Source organism: Notolepis coatsorum (genome assembly GCF_963971535.1).
Source record: "Notolepis coatsorum genome assembly, chromosome: 11".
In the NCBI taxonomy this organism is placed as follows: domain Eukaryota; kingdom Metazoa; phylum Chordata; class Actinopteri; order Aulopiformes; family Paralepididae; genus Notolepis; species Notolepis coatsorum.
In genome coordinates this window covers 112,435,797-112,457,884 of record NC_140175.1, presented here as the reverse complement: position 1 = coordinate 112,457,884, position 22,088 = coordinate 112,435,797, and the positions used below count along the sequence as shown (strand labels likewise).

At 41.6% G+C, this 22,088-nt stretch overlaps 1 protein-coding gene across 1 annotated transcript in view; it reads right to left on the bottom strand.

The window, feature by feature from the left end:
• Nucleotides 1-21,846, bottom strand: part of LOC311236958 (uncharacterized protein) — a 90,742-nt gene extending 68,896 nt beyond the window's left edge. The window contains exon 1 of the mRNA XM_084324765.1: nucleotides 21,833-21,846. The gene's annotated coding sequence lies outside the window, so the exon portion shown is untranslated. The remainder of the gene's footprint in view (nucleotides 1-21,832) is intronic.
• Between the last annotated feature and the right edge of the window lie 242 nt (nucleotides 21,847-22,088).

Here is a 22,088-nt window from a genome sequence, read left to right as displayed (position 1 = left end):
TAACGTTATGGTCTCTCGAAAATTTAATGCGACCTCAAGGCTTTTCAACACTGGCCGCGTAATATTAGTTAACGTTCATTTAGCAGGATGTAATGTGTAACGTTTAATCAACGTGAAATGGCCCTGAATACATCATATAATGTGTTTCCCATGTGCTTATATTGTAAGTGTATGCCCAAAAATATATATCACTGAATTGAAAATGGGGGACCCTGATGTAAACAAGACTAAAGTCTTTCTCTGGTCTGTGCAATGTGCATCCCCTTAACAATTGTGTGTATTGAGCTGTACTGTATTGTACTCATTCTGCAATCTGTTAATGACATTTACATATCTGTAGATACTATATCTATATCTGTACATCCCTTACCTACTCTTACTAGTTACGCTGCTGGCCAGTATGACTTACTACCATATAGTGTCTTTATACCTGTATCACTGTACATATTAATACTATCTATATCTGTACATATCTCTTACCTACTCTTACTAGTTACGCTGCTGGCCAGTATGACTTACTACCATAGTGTCTTCTTTATATCTATATCATTTTCCATACCCAGTTCTCTTCTCTAATGGCTATTTTCTTTTTATGTTGCAGATACCTGTCAAACTGGAGACTATTTCCACTCCATCGCCATCAGCTACAGAGTGGGGTTTTGAGCTACTACTTAAAGGCACTGGGTCCTATGTACAATATATAGTTTTACTGCTATGCCCCTATGCTATAATTGCTATTACTAACTATATTATGCATTAATCACAACAAGTTATTTTCTTAAAGTGTCCTTTGTGTTTAAAGTGACCTATGGTGTGAGCGAGTGCACTGTGTGTTCATGTGTTTTTAAGTTACTGTAGACCCACATTAAAGTCAAGATAACTACTATTTGGATGGTATCTGTGTCAATGATTCCATTCAACCAAAGTGAGTATCACTGTATTATACTACAACTCTATACATACATCTGAGTAGTGATTAGCACTATTACTCAGTAGTACTAATTTATATATTTTACACAGTTTAATCACCTGTTCATTGTATATCACTATTGCACTTTACTGTTACATTTGCACTCTCAAAATTAGATTAGATTCAAATGTACAGCACACCATATACTGCTATAGTGGAATATACTACTCATAAATCATATACCATTGTATACCATCTTGTTGCGCGCTCCTGGCCACCGCAGTGTCATGATTAATTGAAAATGGGGGACCCTGATGTAAACAAGACGAAAGTCTTTCTCTAGTCTGCATCCCCTTAACAATTGTGTGTATTGAGCTGTACTGTATTGTACCCACTGTATTGAAACACAACATAGCAAGACGTAGCAGACTTTTTTTTATTACATTGGATCTCACAGCTAGGCTACAGATGTAAACTCCTAGTTTTTATCTTTGGCAGCCTAGGGCATGTGCACAAGTTGGTTGTGAGGGGCCTTCAATAATTTTACTATATTTCCAGACAGTGGGACCCTGATGTAAACAAGAACAAGTTACAGGTTGAAAAAGCCCTCAGCTCGGAACTAGGCAAAATCTGCATATGGCTCGCCGACAACAAACTATCATTACACATGGGCAAAACAGAGTCCATTCTCTTCGGTTCAAATAACAAACTCAGCAAGACCGACGGCTTCTCGGTTACAGTGGGTGACAATATTATCACAAGGAAAGATGAAATTACCTACCTGGGTTCCATCCTAGAGGCTAATCTTTCCTGTGACAAAATGGCATCCAATGTAATAAAAAAAGTCAACCAACGAACGCGATTCTTGTACCGGATCTCCTCTCTGGTAAACAAGAATACCCTGAAGACTCTAGCAGGAGCACTCATTCAAGGGTACTACGACTATGCTTGCACCTCATGGTACCAAAGCACCTCAAAGGCACTAAAAAACAAATTACAAACATCTCAAAACAAGCTAGTCAGACTACTACTTGACCTGACTCCTAGAACCCACCTCACCCCTGCCCACTTTGTCGTCTACTCTAAGCCATCCTAGGTTGTCAGAGTACAGCAACTTGCAATGGGCCTGGTCTACAAGATACACTACGCGACCAAGGTACCCATGTACATGTCAAAATACTTCCCAAAGGTCAGTGAATACCACGATCACAACACCAGAGGGAGCTCCACAAATCATGTAAAACCCAGATTCGGCTCAAACAAGGGACTAAACACGTTTCGCAATTATGCCACATCAATGTGGAACGCCCTACCTAAAGCTGTAAAGGAATGTGAATCGCTACCCACTTTCAAAAACACTCTCAAAAAACACCTACGTGAGACTGCAATTCGAAACTGGCCCCTACAAATGTCCTAACCTAGTTGTACAGTAAATGACCAAGTAAGGCTTTGTCAATATTCCAATGCACAGTGTAAAATGTGTGTGTGTCCCCTACCCAACCCCCCCCCCCCACCTCCAATGTACAGCCCTCACCCAACCCACCCAACCCCACCCCACCCAACCAACCTCCTCCAATGTACAGTTTCTACGCCAAATGTATATACACTCCTTTTCTGGACACTTTTGTATCACAAACAGTACTGTATTTGCAAATCTGATATGTCATAAATGTATAGATGTAGCAGTACTGTCTATTTGATTTGATTTGATATCTTTATTTCGAACATGCAATGAATACAAACAAACAATAACAAAAGCAAAACACAACTCAATCTACATGTTCGAAAAGGAGTAGGAAGAAGTGGCCAGTATGACTTACTACCATAGTGTCTTTATACCTGTATCACTGTACATATTAATACTATATCTATATCTGTACATATCTCTTACTAGTTACACTGCTGGCCAGTATGGCCACTACCATAGTGTCTTTATACCTGTATCACTGTACATATTAATACTATAACTATATCTGTACATATCTCTTACCTACTCTTACTAGTTTGCATCCCCTTAACAAGTGTGTATTGAGCCGTAGCCTACTGTATTGTACCCATTCTGCAATCTGTTAATAAAATTGTCATTCATTCATTCATTCATCACTATTTTATTTCACTGTAAAAAAATAAGTTTTATCTATTCTATTCTACTATTTTATTGCACTGCACTATTTTACTCTGTCTATTTTATCTTACTATTTTTATTATTGTCTATATCAGACTTTTTAAAACTAATTCCACTATCCATGTTTGATGATCCAGTTAATTATATTGACTTGTTATATTATTGGCAAGTGAGTCAAGTCTGCCATGAGTCAAGCCTGCCTGAACCATTGTTTCTCAAAGGCAAAACTACAGTAGTTTTGCCTTTGAGAAACAATGGTTCAGGCAGGCTTGACTCACTTCCCAACCCCCAAAATATAACACCTCCGTGTATACAGTGGGGGGTTGGCTTTGTGTGGAGAGATCAGTGACACAGAGTCATCAGACACCATCCAATCTGGAGAGCCACGAGCAGGCCGCTAATAGAATAGAATAGAATAGAATAGAATAGATCTTTATTGTCATTGTTACAGTTGTTGCAACGAAATTTAAAATGCAGCCCTAGGTGCTAGTAAAAATATAAAAACACAGTCCTAAACACAGTATTAAATATAAAAACAGGAGTAAGGCATAAATAACAAACAGGGGGGTATAAAAGATAATTGCACTATCCCTTAATGTTGTGTGTGCGTGGGGGGGGGGGGGGGTGCAAGGGAGACAATTTTATTAACAGATTGCAGAATGGGTACAATACAGTAGGCTACGGCTCAATACACACAATTGTTGATTGATTGATTGATTGAAAAGTTTATTAACAGATTGCAGAATGGGTACAGTACAGTACAGCTCAATACATACAATTGTTAAGGGGATGCAGACCAGAGAAAGACTTTCGTCTTGTTTACATCAGGGTCCCCCATTTTCAATTCATCATAACATATATGACATACATGACATACAGATAGACAGTACTGCTACATCTATACATTTATGACATATCAGATTTGCAAATACAGCACTGTTTGTGATACAAAAGTGTCCAGAAAAGGAGTGTATATACATTTGGCGTAGAAACTGTACAAAGTCAAATACTTTGAAGTTAAATGATCTTGTGGAATTTAAAACTGCACAATTAATGTATAAAGCAAAAAGTCATGCACTTCCAAGAAACATTCAAGAATTGTTCTTTGATAGGGAGGCGGGTTATAATCTGAGGGGAGAACACAATTTAAAAGTGCTAAATGTACGCACTACCATGAGAAGACACTGCATCTCGATATGTGGAGTGAAACTGTGGAACAGTCTAAATGTGGTGCTAAAGAAATGTCCAAACATGAGACAATTCAAACTGATGTATAAGGAAATGATGTTCACAAGGTACAGGGATGAGGAAGGGACTTGATATTCACGGGTGTTTACATTTGTATTTTATTTCTTTCATGTTTTACATATATAGTTTTTGTTTTGCATATATATATATATTTTTTTTTTATGTTTTAAAATAGTACTCATTTGAGTAGTGGAAAAGGGGTAGGATTAAATAAGTGTATACTTCTTCCTACTCCTTTTCGAACATGTAGATTGAGTTGTGTTTTGCTTTTGTTATTGTTTGTTTGTATTCATTGCATGTTCGAAATAAAGATATCAAATCAAATCAAATAGACAGTACTGCTACATCTATACATTTATGACATATCAGATTTGCAAATACAGTACCGTTTGTGATACAAAAGTGTCCAGAAAAGGAGTGTATATACATTTGGCGTAGAAACTGTACATTGGAGGAGGTTGGTTGGGTGGGGTGGGGTTGGGTGGGTTGGGTGAGGGCTGTACATTGGAGGTGGGGGGGGGGGGGGGGGTTGGGTAGGGGACACACACATTTTACACTGTGCATTGGAATATTGACAAAGCCTTACTTGGTCATTTACTGTACAACTAGGTTAGGACATTTGTAGGGGCCAGTTTCGAATTGCAGTCTCACGTAGGTGTTTTTTGAGAGTGTTTTTGAAAGTGGGTAGCGATTCACATTCCTTTACAGCTTTAGGTAGGGCGTTCCACATTGATGTGGCATAATTGCGAAACGTGTTTAGTCCCTTGTTTGAGCCGAATCTGGGTTTTACATGATTTGTGGAGCTCCCTCTGGTGTTGTGATCGTGGTATTCACTGACCTTTGGGAAGTATTTTGACATGTACATGGGTACCTTGGTCGCGTAGTGTATCTTGTAGACCAGGCCCATTGCAAGTTGCTGTACTCTGTCGTCTACTCTAAGCCATCCTAGGTTGTCAAAGTGGGCAGGGGTGAGGTGGGTTCTAGGAGTCAGGTCAAGTAGTAGTCTGACTAGCTTGTTTTGAGATGTTTGTAATTAGTTTTTTAGTGCCTTTGAGGTGCTTTGGTACCATGAGGTGCAAGCATAGTCGTAGTACCCTTGAATGAGTGCTCCTGCTAGAGTCTTCAGGGTATTCTTGTTTACCAGAGAGGAGATCCGGTACAAGAATCGCGTTCGTTGGTTGACTTTTTTTATTACATTGGATGCCATTTTGTCACAGGAAAGATTAGCCTCTAGGATGGAACCCAGGTAGGTAATTTCATCTTTCCTTGTGATAATATTGTCACCCACTGTAACCGAGAAGCCGTCGGTCTTGCTGAGTTTGTTATTTGAACCGAAGAGAATGGACTCTGTTTTGCCCATGTGTAATGATAGTTTGTTGTCGGCGAGCCATATGCAGATTTTGCCTAGTTCCGAGCCGAGGGCTTTTTCAACCTGTAACTTGTTCTTGTTTACATCAGGGTCCCACTGTCTGGAAATATAGTAAAATTATTGAAGGCCCCTCACAACCAACTTGTGCACATGCCCTAGGCTGCCAAAGATAAAAACTAGGAGTTTACATCTGTAGCCTAGCTGTGAGATCCAATGTAATAAAAAAAAGTCTGCTACGTCTTGCTATGTTGTGTTTCAATACAGTGGGTACAATACAGTACAGCTCAATACACACAATTGTTAAGGGGATGCAGACCAGAGAAAGACTTTAGTCTTGTTTACATCAGGGTCCCCCATTTTCAATTAATCATGACACTGCGGTGGCCAGGAGCGCGCAACAAGATGGTATACAATGGTATATGATTTATGAATAGTATATTCCACTATAGCAGTATATGGTGTGCTGTACATTTGAATCTAATCTAATTTTGAGAGTGCAAATGTAACAGTAAAGTGCAATAGTTATATACAATGAACAGGTGATTAAACTGTGTAAAATATATAAATTAGTACTACTGAGTAATAGTGCTAATCACTACTCAGATGTATGTATAGAGTTGTAGTATAATACAGTGATACTCACTTTGGTTGAATGGAATCATTGACACAGATACCATCCAAATAGTAGTTATCTTGACTTTAATGTGGGTCTACAGTAACTTAAAAACACATGAACACACAGTGCACTCGCTCACACCATAGGTCACTTTAAACACAAAGGACACTTTAAGAAAATAACTTGTTGTGATTAATGCATAATATAGTTAGTAATAGCAATTATAGCATAGGGGCATAGCAGTAAAACTATATATTGTACATAGGACCCAGTGCCTTTAAGTAGTAGCTCAAAACCCCACTCTGTAGCTGATGGCGATGGAGTGGAAATAGTCTCCAGTTTGACAGGTATCTGCAACATAAAAAGAAAATAGCCATTAGAGAAGAGAACTGGGTATGGAAAATGATATAGATATAAAGAAGACACTATGGTAGTAAGTCATACTGGCCAGCAGCGTAACTAGTAAGAGTAGGTAAGAGATATGTACAGATATAGATAGTATTAATATGTACAGTGATACAGGTATAAAGACACTATATGGTAGTAAGTCATACTGGCCAGCAGCATAACTAGTAAGAGTAGGTAAGGGATGTACAGATATAGATATAGTATCTACAGATATGTAAATGTCATTAACAGATTGCAGAATGAGTACAATACAGTACAGCTCAATACACACAATTGTTAAGGGGATGCACATTGCACAGACCAGAGAAAGACTTTAGTCTTGTTTACATCAGGGTCCCCCATTTTCAATTCAGTGATATATATTTTTGGGCATACACTTACAATATAAGCACATGGGAAACACATTATATGATGTATTCAGGGCCATTTCACGTTGATTAAACGTTACACATTACATCCTGCTAAATGAACGTTAACTAATATTACGCGGCCAGTGTTGAAAAGCCTTGAGGTCGCATTCAATTTTCGAGAGACCATAACGTTAACTTGACAGCAATGTGGATACAGCTTTATTTGAGCAGTTGCTACTGTAACGTTACCTTAGTTGACTACATAACTGTAGTAAACAAACTAACGTTAAACCGAAGTTAGCTTACCAGTAAATTCAGTACAGCGACAGCTGAAATCCACAGGACAGCCTGGTCACAATAATCGACGGGCCAGTTACATTTGAGTACAGCTGTAACAAAGTCCAATATGCCCTCGTTCATTAGATCCAAAGCATCAATTGCTTTTCCTCGACTCTAACGCTAGTTTAATAGCTAATGACTAATGGCTAAACAGCTGATTTTGTAAACATGAGGCAGAGTAGGGGCGGGCGCTGGATGGATATAATTCCAACTTGACTTTGCGCCTCCTGGCGGCACAAAACAGAAACCGCACCCACCCTAATAAAACCATTTGACAAGAGCCGTTAACGGGCGGCAGAGGGCGTTGAAACGGCGGTAGGAGGGACCTCAATTTGCAATGCTGTAACTGTACATGTGGTGCCTACTAAACTATATATTTTAACAGCATAAGTAGTCACATCAAATTACAAACAAATACGGCATACTCACCTGTTTGATGAAAATGGCTCAGCCCCCACGTTAGACCATGTGTAACGAACACCACCCAAACCATAATATGATGACACCCCGTGCAACACAAAAAAAAAATCACCAAACAAAGTGCTAGGGGTAAAAGATCCCGGACGAGCGCCCAATTGTTACGACCCTGGCTCATGGGTACGCAACCTATGTGTAATCAACACCAAAACCCTGTGCTCTAACTAAAAAATGCTACTAAACCAAGGAACTACTAATATAACTATAAGCTAATGTACTGGTAACCCAACGGACAAGGACTGTAAGAACCTGACAGCTCTTTCACTAGGCACAGACCGTGCATGTGTGTTTCTGGGTCTGCCTTTGAAGCTCCCCAGCAGGTAACCAATCAGCACTAATTGGCTAATTGGCAGCCCTCACCTGCCTGCCCTGGTGACACAGGAGTGACCAGGCCTCTAGTACATAACAGCCGATAAGCTCGAATGTGCCGATGGCAGTAGCCGATAAATTCAGTCGCATCCTGCACAACGCCGGCCCCGCCCCAGTCCCCCACACACACACACACACAAGCTACTGCATCAAAGTTACTACTAAATATTCAACATTCTCTTTTGAGACTCCGCTTCAGACTCTTTGGCACTAAAAGCTAAACATTGTCACCGATATGGCTGTCCGCAACATGTCATTAATTGTGTACGTGAGGTGGTCGCTCAGTGACGACGCTAACATGAGCTAGGTTAGCTAGCATTAGCTACCGGGAGATGCAAGACTAACGTTACTGGTGAAAATGTGATTTGCGTTGGAATACTCCTTTGCCAACTTGCTGTACTTTGCTTGCAGGTCTGCAGCCATTATTGCTGGATTATGAATAGCCCCAACTTTAGCCAAGGTAACGTTATGGCTAAACCTTTAACAATATTTTTTTTTTTTTTTTATCCACTTTTTCTTCCATTTTCTATATTTTCTCCCATCCCAATTTCGTATCATCCAATTCAACCCTCCCCTGTCACGAACGCTGTTTCTTGCCTCCCACAAGCCGGCTGCAATGTGGACTAAGTCATACATAGCACAAGTCCCCTCCGGTACTTGAGGTAACAGCAGTCGCATCTTTTCACCTGCGCAGCTCGATCTCTCAGTGGCGAGGAGTAACGCGTGGGAGGCTCACGCTGCCCCTGACACTTCCTGATTCTACTGCGCAGGCGCACCAACTGACCTGTAGGAGTCACTGTCCACAACGCCCGATCCCCACCCATCAGTTTCCCACCCCCTAATACGGCCAATGTGTATTAGTACGGACGACCAGCTAAACTGAAAGCAAATGTGGAGCGCTGGGCTCGAACAGGCAAGCCCAGCGTCTCCAGATCTCGTGGCGAGCGCCTTGCCCACTACGCCACGTAGCCGCCAACCTTTAACAATAGTTAACGCTAGCTTTCGGTAAGCTGTTCAATGCTATTAATAACACAACTCCCCGTCAACACCCTCTCTCGGGAAGATGGCATTTAAGAAAGTATCCGCTGTTAAAATGACAAACATTTGTTTTGTGGCATTAACGTTATATAGTTAGTGTTACACGTTCAATAACAAGCATATTATTTACCCGAAGATAGCAGTAAACAAGGCATTACTCCGTTAGTCCGTTCATAGCTCAGTTCCATTCCGTTGCTCATTCCGTACCCAACTACCCATTCTGCAATCTGTTAATAAAGTTTTCAACCAGACAAATGTATAGAAAGGCTTTGTTTTATTATAACATTTGTTGCAGTAAAATCATTATGTCTCATTTGGTCATGCTGTGGAGCGCTGGTCGGCGGGCCGGGCAGCTAACGTAGTTACGTTAAGTTTGTTGTGCTCTCGCAAACAAAACAATGGCGGAATGCCCGAAAGTAGAAAATGAATAAACGCTTGCCGATTGGTGGTAAGGACAGCAGGAGGTGGGTGCTAGCGGTGTGGCGTAATTGGCCGAATCGACTGTCAATCAAAATGGTTATATTGCATTGGCTGAGAGCTCTGGTTGAGAGAACAGTATCCATCTGCAGGCCGCCAGACGATACTTGAACTGATACAGGCTACTGGGAGAGGGATAGTGCTACATGGCATGGCGGAATTAATACCATAAACATATTTCTTGATTGTTTCCTTTTTTTAAGTAAGTAAATTTGGCCTACAAATACAAACATACAAATATACAGTAGTTTCATTAAAAAAAAATTACAAAAAGAAATATTAAAAAAAAGAAATTAAAAAATATTACAAATACTATACAAATAATACACAAATATCGGTATCGGCCGATTGTGTTACTTGAACTATCGGTATCGGTGGCCAATTTTCATATCGGTGCACCCCTAATTAATATTGCTGTTCTGGCCAATACCGATATTTACCGATGTCGATATCTCTGTATAGAAAACACTTTTTTTATGATAATCAAATAAAGAGCTATTTTCCAAAACGCATTTATATTTTTTTTACTTTTGTACCTTATTTTCAGAAATTACAGATATTTTGAAACTATTTAAGGCCAAAACATGTAAAAAGAAAAAAAAGGAATTAAAATAAAAATTATATCGGCCCCATCTTGATATCGGACCGAAAACGGCAATATCGGCCGATATTATATCGGCGGCTGATATATCGTGCATCACTAGTGCACAGCATACCGTACGCCCCTTCCGCCAGGGTGCTGTTTTCAGCAGACCCCTTTTGCGCCTGTCTAGTCCGCAGTGCTCCAGGCTCAGGTCGAGTGACCTGTTGCCTGGATTGAGGGATCGACCTCTTTTGTGGGTTGTCTCCCCGGTGCGCTGCCTGGTCCCACTGTGGGTGTAGCCTCTTGAGTGCTTCAGGGGGTCGTGCTGTAGGGGGGGTGTTGTGAAGGGCCAGATTAAACCGAATATATATATTTATTTATATATATATATTTAATTGTATTTGTATATTCTCTAATATTCCCTGATATCCCTTGTATATTCCTTGTACAATATGCATTGAATATCTATTCTAGCCTACTGAACATCCCATAATAGTCTCCATTCTACTATTGGTCGAGACCTTGGTGCCAGGCTGCCATACCCCCCAGACCCAGTTCAAACGTACCGCTCAACATGTACGAACAAGTCCTAGTTCCGCATAGGAATCTGGCTACCGCACCACTAATGGGACTATTTGTTCATAGTGCGTATATATACTGCGCTACTAAAGTAGGACTTCCTTTTCAGTCCAGTTTCTTACCCTCCAATAGAGTCACAGACGTAAAGCCTCCCCGCGACGCCACGTGTGGGAGTAAGGCCAAGTTCGCCTACCATCGGTATTGAGACATCGTGTATATTAATATTTGAATAGTCATATTTGGCACTATATCGTCGAGTTGGACGTAGTCTATTAAGCTAATAATAGTCTGTTAATATATAGTGCTTCGTACGGTGAGAATACTACCGTAGTCAGTACCCCATCGTTTCGGGCAGAGAACTGGCTGCTTATCCAGGGTGGTTGACCCCACGTGAAGCTGCACCCGAGGAGCCCCAGAGCCGACGAGCGAGTGGACCTGTATACCGGATTATTCTACCGACGACAGCCCGCCTTCCCAGGCACAGATTATGCTTTGTATACATTGATTATTCCATGGATAAAGACCCCCGACACTGCCGTGTGTTGGAAACCCCCCCCCTGGAGAGGACGCAAGGTGAGGAGACGCTCTGCAAGACGAGGTCGCTTCACGTCTCTCCTCCGTGGACCGGAGGACGCCGGCCCACAAAGAGTCCACCTGCTTTCATCTGTGGTCCAAGGATCGCCGGCGCATTGAACGGCACTACAGTGGGTTCACCTGGGATACCCTTGGCCGGATGAGGCAGCCGGATTCTACCCCCCCCCCTTCCTACTCCTGTCGGCTTACAAGCGACCGGATTAACCCCCCCTAGTGTATCCAGTATATAATCATTAAAGTATCATTGCTGTTATTCCTTAAACTATTCCAGGTTGTATATGTACCACCTGCGCCTTCAGAGATTGGACATTCTCTATTGATATACCGACGAATACTCTTGCCATAAAAGTGCATACTAATTCCCATTCATAAATGTGATTGATTTGATTAAGTGCTTGCTCTACACACCATCGCTGTGTAGAAATAAAGACCTATTTCTAATTCGTACATTTGTGTTGGATCCGTTTCATCTACGTGACAGTGTTCATCATAATATATTTATGCAGAGTACTGGGTGGCCGAATATTAAGTACAAAGGTAGTGGTAGTAAGTATCATATCTAGTAATACAGTCAGGGAATTGTACCCCTCAGTTACAGGGGGGAAGGGCCTGCTCTTGGATGGGCCCTGTCCGAATACGCTGGCGATGTGGGGGGGTGGTGTCACTAGTGACCGCCTGGTGGGGTCTCAATGCTGCGGCGTTGTTGGCCTCGCCAGGCCCCTTTTTCCGGGGGGTCCAGTCCCTTCCTGGGGCTGGGTCCTCCTTCGCGCTCCGCTGCTACGGCCTTGCCACGGGGTTGGGTTTTTGCCCTTGACACTGTGATTTTAGGGGGTTCTTCTGTGGGAAGGTAAGTCCCACGGTCTGCTCACCCTGTGCGTTTGAGTTGCAGTACACACTATCCCACTACTACACATGCAGAGCCCTAACCTAATGCAGTACACACTATCCCACTACACACTGCTACACATGCAGTGCCTTAACCTAATGCAGTACACACTATCACACTACACACTGCTACACATGCAGTGCCCTAACCTAATGCAGTACACACTATGGCACTACACACTGTAAAGTGCCACGTTTTGATAAATTGAGCTTTAAACTTTAAAGGAAAACTCCAACATTTTGGGAAATTATCTTATTTAACATCTTCCCTGGAGTTAGACAAGAAGATGCATACCTTTTTTGTCTCTGTGCGTGCATTTAGCTTTGGGAACAGTCGCTCCGTTAGCGTAGCTTCATCACTGGAAGTGGGGGAGGACAATGGCCTGACGTTCCCTTACAGTGTATACAGTCACCAAATACACTCCAAATACAACTCCAAAACTTTCATGTAAACATGTTGTGACCTGTGTATTTACCACATGGAGAAATACAAAATTATTGAATTAGACAATTACGTTTTCTAAGCAAATATACTCGGAACAATTTTTTATATAATATAATTACTTCCTTTCTGGGGTTTTCAAAATAAAAGTGCAACGTTTATAGCAGCGGAAAATTTTTATTTTGTACATTATCTAACGTTAACACGAACCTAAACTAACGTTACAACTAACCTAAAGTTAGTTTAGGTTCGTGTTAACGTTAGATAATGTACAAAATAAACGTTTTCCGCTGCTATAAACGTTGCACTTTTATTTTGAAAACCCCAGAAAGGAAGTCATTATATTTGCTTTAGTGACCATCCGGTTCTGTGTTAGCTCCGGTTAGCTACGTGCAGTAGTTAGTATTATATTATCAATACCAGCCATTGGATTACTGTTTTTTAAATTGGGGAGGCTTTTAATCGTCAAGGTAATAGGATTTTAAGTCATGGTATCCATAAACTTCAATCGGTTCGGATCCTTTGAATTAATGAGAATGTCCACAAACACGGCTTCACGTAGAAATCACTGACTGCGCGCAGAGACGAGTGCTTAGGCAAAAAAAATCAAGTATATTTGCTTAGAAAACGTAATTGTCTAATTAAATAATTTTTTATTTCTCCACGTGGTAAATACACAGGTCACAACATGTTTACATGAACGTTTGAGTTGTATTTGGAGTGTATTTGGTGACTGTATACACTGTAAGGGAACGTCAGGCTATTGTCTTCCCCCACTTCCAGTGATGAAGCTAAGCTACGCTAACGAAGCGACTGTTCCCAAAGCTAAATGCACGCACAGAGACAAAAAATGTATGTATCTTCTTGTCTAACTCCAGGGAAGATGTTAAATAAGCTAATTTCCCAAAATGTTGGAGTTTTCCTTTAAGTAAAACATTTTGGAACTCACAACACGCAACCTAAATCCCCTCTTTCAAAACGCAGACACACAGAAAGGTAGAATGCCCCCCCCCCCCCAGTCCCTAATGGACCTCTGCTGTTCTCTCTATGGCTCTGATCAGCTTAGCTAACTTAGCTTACGCTAACGTAACGTTAATTTCGGTCTTTAACACGACATGGGCATAAAGGAATGGCGAGGATGCAAAGCATGTTAGATGCATTTGACCAGTTGTGGAAAAAAAACAACAGGCACTTATTTTGGGTCACAAAATATGCGGAATCTGGAGCTATGCTGTAACACGCAGAGATAGTTGTTGTTGTTGGGGCGGGGTGGATATGCTCACCAGGGGATTTTCAAAATAAGAGTATCGCAATATGAATCGATCTTTTTACGTTGCATCGATCCTATGTGATCATTGATAATAGATCGATCTGGATCGATGTATCGTCCCACCCCTAGTACACACTGGCCACTACACACTGCTACACAGGGGAGGAAATTAGGCCATTTGACTCGCCAAATGAGAGTATTCTTTATGTTTGGCGAGTAATTCATGAAGAGCACTCGCCACACTGGCGAGTAGTAAACAAAACCAAAAAAATCATTCTGCAATCTGCTGATTCACTCACTGGCACAAGCCGAACTATGATTCCTCCCATTTGCGCCTCATAATAATCCATAACCAATGAACATCATCGTTGCGCTCTAAGCTCCTCCAATGAACACTTGTTTTCTAGAAGATGCCGCCCATCTAGGGGAAGTGGACAGATCACTGCGTGCGGACCTACAGACTCCTGTCACCGGCTTGACAACGTAGACAAAAACACATCAGTGGATGAAAATAATTGCATGTAGATGTAGAGTCGTCGCTTTCGGATATAAGTGCGGTCTGTCTGACATGGGCGGCGAACAACAGCATGCGACGTGTCTCCTTCGAGTCGGATGAGAATGACAAGTGGGCGTGAGGCTCACTCAAGTCAACCAGCATTAGCCGGCTAGCTACCTAGCATGTAACAAGCTACCATAACGCGGGTAACGCGCGTTCAACATAGTGGACTATACTGAGCGGCTTTGCTTAAATGCAGCCGAGTGACATTTTATTATTACCGAATTATTACCGGGTTTCCCCCCATATCACCACTCGCCCATATGCCCTTCACAACGGTGATGTTGTCATACTTGTCATTCAGAATACACCTGCTGAACCCCTAGCGTTGACATGAGATTTGATTCCAATGTATTGTGATCATACAGCACAAGTACAGTACAACCAGAATACGTTTGGCATCCAACCAGAGTGCAAATGTAACAAGTCAAGTTCAAGTTGTTTTATTTAGCTATTACATTACAGTGAAATGCTTGGTTCTTTCACTGCCCAGCCCAGTCCAGCCCAACCCAGTCCAACCTAGACCAGCCCAACTTTCCCTGCCCAACCCAGCATCTTTCACTGCCCAGTTGAGCCCAACTCAGTCCAGAATAGTTCCCTCTTTCATGTTAATATGTGATATCGTAATATTTTGAAGAGTAGAGACGGTGTGATTAATATATGTTTTATGCTAATATTGTGAAGAGTAGAGACACTTAATGTTTTATGGTAATAAATATTTTAAAGAGTAGAGAGTAGAGACGTGTGTAATTATTGCTATGATTGAAAATCAATTTAGACGAAGACATACAAAGAAGTAATTATCACAATTAGCGATTTATTTATGGCTAGTAAAAAATCGGTTTGGCTGGTAAAAAAATCATATACTCGCCAGTTGGCTGGTAAGCCAAAAAGTTAGTTTCCTCCCCTGCTGCTACACATGCAGAGCCCTAACCTAATGCAGTACACACTATCCCACTACACACTGCTACACATGAGCCCTAACCTACTGCAGTACACTGGCCACTACACACTGTTACACATGCAGAGAGCCCTAACCTACTGCAGTACACACTATCCCACTACACACTGCTACACATGAGCCCTAACCTACTGCAGTACACTGGCTACTACACACTGTTACACATGCAGAGAGCCCTAACCTACTGCAGTACACACTATCCCACTACACACTGCTACACATGCAGAGCCCTAACCTACTGCAGTACACACTATCCCACTACACACTGCTACACATGCAGAGTCCTAACCTACTGCAGTACACACTATCCCACTACACACTGCTACTAGGGATGCCCCGATCACGTTTTTTGTCACCGATACCGATCGTCTTGAGCCATTTCGGCCGATACCGATCCGATAGATAGTTTTTGATTAAAAAAAAAAATAGTAATTTTATATAAAAAAATATATATATTATTAAATATATATATTATATAATTATACTTGTAGTTGTATTATCTGCGAGACATCGCCACCACGCAACAAGTCAAAATGCTCGCTATCTCCACTGTCTGTGCACAAAACTAAATAAAACTAAAAGTGAATAGTTGACTGGGTCATTTTGTAACGGTAGCTAACGTTAGCTCACGGAGGTCCCACTAGACTAGACCCGTGTTTACACGGGTGCGGGAGGGGCAGGGGGAGGAGGAGGGGCCTGCAGGCAGCTCTGTGTGTCAGAGAGAGAGCGAGTGAGATCTCCGCTAAGAATTGGATCATGTTTTTCGATCGGTTTTAACGATCGGCGAAAATAAAGCATTATCACCGATCACCGATCTCATATTTATACTGAATATCGGCTGACACCGATCGCTGGTCGATCGATCGGGGCATCCCTAACTGCTACACATGCAGAGAGCCCTAACCTACTGCAGTACACACTATCCCACTACACACTGCTACACATGCAGAGAGCCCTAACCTAATGCAGTACACACTATCCCACTACACACTGCTACACACTGTCCCACTACAGTACACACCATCCCACTACACACTGCTACACAATACAGTACACACTAGGGCTGACCCCTATTAGTCGACTAATCGATCGAAAGGAGCCGTAGTCGACTGCCAACCTCTCTAGGTCTAGAAGCGTGGCTAACACTAATGGCGCGCATACCAGAGGCTAACTGCCTAAGAAAACAGGCACAGAGGCACTGAAAGAGGATTTCACCCATCTAATGAACACACTAGACTAGACAAGAAGCCTTCCGTTGACTCCTTCAGACATTAAGCACCCCCCACAGCCCAAATGGAATGAGAAATTTTTTTTTACTTTTTTTTCAAAAAATAAAATGTCATAGTCGACTAATAGTCGACTATCTGCTAATTTTGGCCAATCATAGTCGCCTGTCCAAATCCTTAGTCGGGGACAGCCCTAGTACACGCGAATAACCACAACACACTATCCCACTACACATGCAAAGAGCCCGAACCTACTGCAATACACACTATCCCACTAGATTCACTCTGAAATACACCATAGTTTCACTGTGAAATACACCAGAGATTCACTGTGAAATACACCATAGAGTTTCACTGTGAAATACACCATAGAGTTTCACTGTGAAATACACCATAGATTCACTCTGAAATACACCATAGAGTTTCACTGTGAAATACACCAGAGTTTCACTGTGAAATACACCAGAGATTCACTGTGAAATACACCAGTTTCACTGTGAAATACACTTCAAGTTTCAAGTGTCTTTAATAGTTGTCATACAGAAGTACAGAATACTTTTATACAAAATGCTTCTTACTGTTACGCTCCAGAGACTGTGCTAGACAAGATAAGTATGAAATAAAATAGTATAGCATGTAAAATAGAAGTAAAAATAGAGGTCACAGTGTTCAGTATAGACATATGTACAATGTTCGATGCAGAATAGAAGTAACTGAGTTACCATACAATATACAATATACTATGCAATGTACTACAATACTATATAGTGCAAAGCAGAAATGGGATGAGGTACAATTTAGGTACAATTTACAGTAAGGTGTACGAGTTGTAGTGCAAATCCTTTACCAATAAATAGAAAGTGTGTTTAGGTGATCTAAAGTGTGGAGAGTGGGTGCTGCAGTGTGTTGTTTGTTTAAAGTGAGTGTGTGCGTGTGGATGTGTGTGCTGTGTGCATTTGATGGTTGTTGCATAGTGTTTATTGTTCATTGAGCAGCCTGATGGCCTGGGGATAGAAGCTTCTTCTGAGTCTTTCCACCAGAGATTCACTCTGAAATACACCATAGAGATTCACTCTGAAATACACCAGAGATTCACTGTGAAATACACCAGAGATTCACTGTGAAATACACCAGAGATTCACTGTGAAAATGAATCTATATATATATATATATATATATATATATATATATATATTTTTTTTTTTGTGCAAAATAAACTCTGCCTCTCTTTGTGAATTACAACAAGCAGTGCCGTTTATTATTTAAGATGAGGTCGGACTCGGCACTGACAGATGTGTTCATTGTGCAGCTTTTATAAAGCCTCAAATGACGGCTTACAATATTTCATGAAAGCAAAGTATTTTGTTTGTCTAAGATTTAAAAGGGTTTAAACTTTACAGCACTGACAAAATTGAACAAAGTTCTGTACAACTATCACAAAAAAATATATATATATAATTATTTTTCAAAAATACGTTTTTTATTTATTTTTTTATTTCGAACCTTCGAATTAAAATCGAATCTCGGCCCCGAAGCTTCGAATTCCAAAAAAAAATCGAAGGTCAGCCCTAGTGAACACTGAGTGATACAGTGGATGCTTCACTCTTTGTGCCTCTGGTGCACCAACACTTAGTGAACCAGGGAGGAGGAGGGACTGGGAAAACGTCAGTAAGCCTGAACTAATCGGTTAGATACATGAAGAATGTGGTCCCCCCGCCAACTTATTCTGGTCTATTGACATGGCTGAGAAAGGAACAGAATTAGAGGAAGGAAAGAAAAAAAAATACAGTACGGCTCAATACAAAGCAACTGCTAAGAGGATGCAGACCAGAAAAATACTTTTGTCTTGTTTACATCGGGGTCCCCCATTTTCAATTAATCAGGACATTTATGACACAGATATACTGAACTGTGTAGTAAAAATATCATAAAAAATATATACATCCGAAGGGGAAGAAACTGTACATTGATGGGGGGGGGGGGATTTGGACATTTACAGGGGCCAGTTTCTAATTGCAGCCACCCGTAGGTGCTCTTTGAGAGCGGTTTTGAAGGAGGGTAGGGATTCACATTCCTTCACGGTTGTGGGTAGGGCGTTCCACATTATTGTACACAGGTATCCTTCTGTTGATTGCTAGCTGACCAAAATGACAAGAAGGAACCGTCACACAATAAAAGTCAATGGGGAGCGATGGAATGTTTCCCCTGTGTGGGCGGGACCTATCTCTATGGCCTTTCAGCTCATAGCCCCTAGGCTGGTAAAGCTATGCCTCCTAAAGTGTGAAAACGGAAGTACAGGAAGTACCGGCTACAGGCTTTCCGGTTTCGACAAAACAATTATAGAAACGTGTGAAGTGCACAATATTTCCTCGTTTAAAGGGGAACTCCACTTTTTTTTGGAAATTAGCTTATTTAACATCTTCCCTGGAGTTAGACAAGAAGATGCTCTAGGTCAACTCCTGAAAAGGGGGTCAATGTCAGACCTTGCAATCAAAAGTTAGGGGGCGCACTGAAATTAGGGCAAGGGTTATTAGTCCCCTAACTTTTGATTGCAAAGTCTGACATTGACCCCCTTTTCAGGAGTTGACCTAGAGCCCACCAAGGTCATGCATATCAAGTTTGGTCAATGTCAGACCTTGCAATACACTGTAAGGCACTGTAAGGCTACTGTCCTGCCTCACTTCCAGTGATGAAGCTAAGCTATGCTAACGGAGCGTCTATTCCCAACGCTAAAATGCACGCACAGAGACAAAAAAGGTATGCATCTTCTTGTCTAACTCCAGGGAAGATGTTAAATAAGCTAATTTCCAAAAAAAGTGGAGTTCCCCTTTAAGCCACTGCAACGGCTTTGCCTGAATAATTTACTACATGACCGGGACGTTCTAGCTTGTTTGCCGACAGGATTCGGGAAAAGTTTGGTCCGTTCGGAGGCAGCTTCCAGGGGAAGTACATACACTGGAAATTCTACCCCATGGCATACACACTTTCGGCCGTTACACCAGTCTTTATCTCACGGAGTTGATAAACTGGGAACGAGGTTACATAACCCCGGCTTCCATGCTCACGCCCTAGAGGTGCTTGGCTTATCATGCTAAACACCTCCGTCACCACCATGCAGACCATAAACCATTCCCCCCACCATCCTCTCACCAACCATCCCACTGTAATCAGCACAAGCTGCACCATGGCTGCAGACAAAAGGCTGCTGGCTGTGATTCAGGCTGGTCGTGATGAGATGAGCATTTCACCATCATTGATTGATTGACAATTTTATTAACAGATTGCAGAATGGGTACAATACAGTGCAGACCAGAGAAAGACTTTCGTCTTGTTTACATCAGGGTCCCCCATTTTCAATTCATCATAACATATGACATACATGACATACATATAGACAGTACTGCTACATCTATGACATACCAGATTTACGAATACAGTAGTTTTTGATAGAAGAAGAGTCTAAAAAAGAGTGTATATAGATTTGACGAAGAAACTGTACATTGGAGGAGGTTGGTAGGAGGGGTGGAAATCATGAATTAGCCTATTCAGCTGTTCAGGAGAAACGTTGTTCAATGATGCACCTCTATGGTTTTCATATCACATCATGAAGCGTTGGGTACAGAGGTCTAGTTTATAGACTTGGCCAGGATCCTTAAGATATGAATGTTAACTGTCTCAAAGAGGTCAAGTAGCACTTTTATTTGTATACAACCAGTCAGCTTGTGACTAACTTGATTGATTGATTGATTGATTGAAAAGTTTATTAACAGATTGCAGAATGGGTACAGTACAGTACAGCTCAATACCTACAATTGTTAAGGGGATGCAGACCAGAGAAAGACTTTCGTCTTGTTTACATCAGGGTCCCCCATTTTCAATTCATCATAACATATATGACATACATGACATACAGATAGACAGTACTGCTACATCTATACATTTATGACATATCAGATTTGCAAATACAGTACTGTTTGTGATACAAAAGTGTCCAGAAAAGGAGTGTATATACATTTGGCGTAGAAACTGTACATTGGAGGAGGTTGGTTGGGTGGGGTGGGGTTGGGTGGGTTGGGTGAGGGCTGTACATTGGAGGTTGGGGGGGGGTTGGGTAGGGGACACACACATTTTACACTGTACATTGGAATATTGACAAAGCCTTACTTGGTCATTTACTGTACAACTAGGTTAGGACATTTGTAGGGGCCAGTTTCGAATTGCAGTCTCACGTAGGTGTTTTTTGAGTGTTTTTGAAAGTGGGTAGTGATTCACATTCCTTTACAGCTTTAGGTAGGGCGTTCCACATTGATGTGGCATAATTGCGAAACGTGTTTAGTCCCTTTTTTGAGCCGAATCTGGGTTTTACATGATTTGTGGAGCTCCCTCTGGTGTTGTGATCGTGGTATTCACTGACCTTTGGGAAGTATTTTGACATGTACATGGGTACCTTGGTCACGTAAGTGTATCTTGTAGACCAGGCCCATTGCAAGTTGCTGTACTCTGTCGTCTACTCTAAGCCATCCTAGGTTGTCAAAGTGGGCAGGGGTGAGGTGGGTTCTAGGAGTCAGGTCAAGTAGTAGTCTGACTAGCTTGTTTTGAGATGTTTGTAATTTGTTTTTTAGTGCCTTTGAGGTGCTTTGGTACCATGAGGTGCAAGCATAGTCGTAGTACCCTTGAATGAGTGCTCCTGCTAGAGTCTTCAGGGTATTCTTGTTTACCAGAGAGGAGATCCGGTACAAGAATCGCGTTCGTTGGTTGACTTTTTTTATTACATTGGATGCCACTTACACATCTACTAGCTAGCTAACGTTGGTAACAATACTTCCAGTGAAATGTGATCACACTCTTCAATGAGTGCAACTAATAACTAGCTGCTCCTCGTCTTTGTTCCAAACCTCAGAGACAGACAACACCTCAGGACAACAAGCTAGCAGCCGTTAGCCGCACAGCGTTAGCTCGTTAGCTAACAGAACGTTATCAGATCTAGAAGGAATATGGCTACAGTCTCACCTTGCATGCCTTGGTTGAATCCGCAAACAACGTTTAAGGTCTGTCTAGATTTAATGCGCTGTCTAGATATTCTCTAAATCCCCGCAGAAATGTCCAACAGAACACACTTGTTTAATTCTTGTATTTCGCAGCTCGTCTTCAACTGGACTGACATCTTCTTCTTCTTCTTCCTCTGATTTTTATTGGCGGTTGGCACTAACGTTTTGGTGCATTACCGCCACCTACTGAAATGGAGTGTGGATCTAGATGGATTATG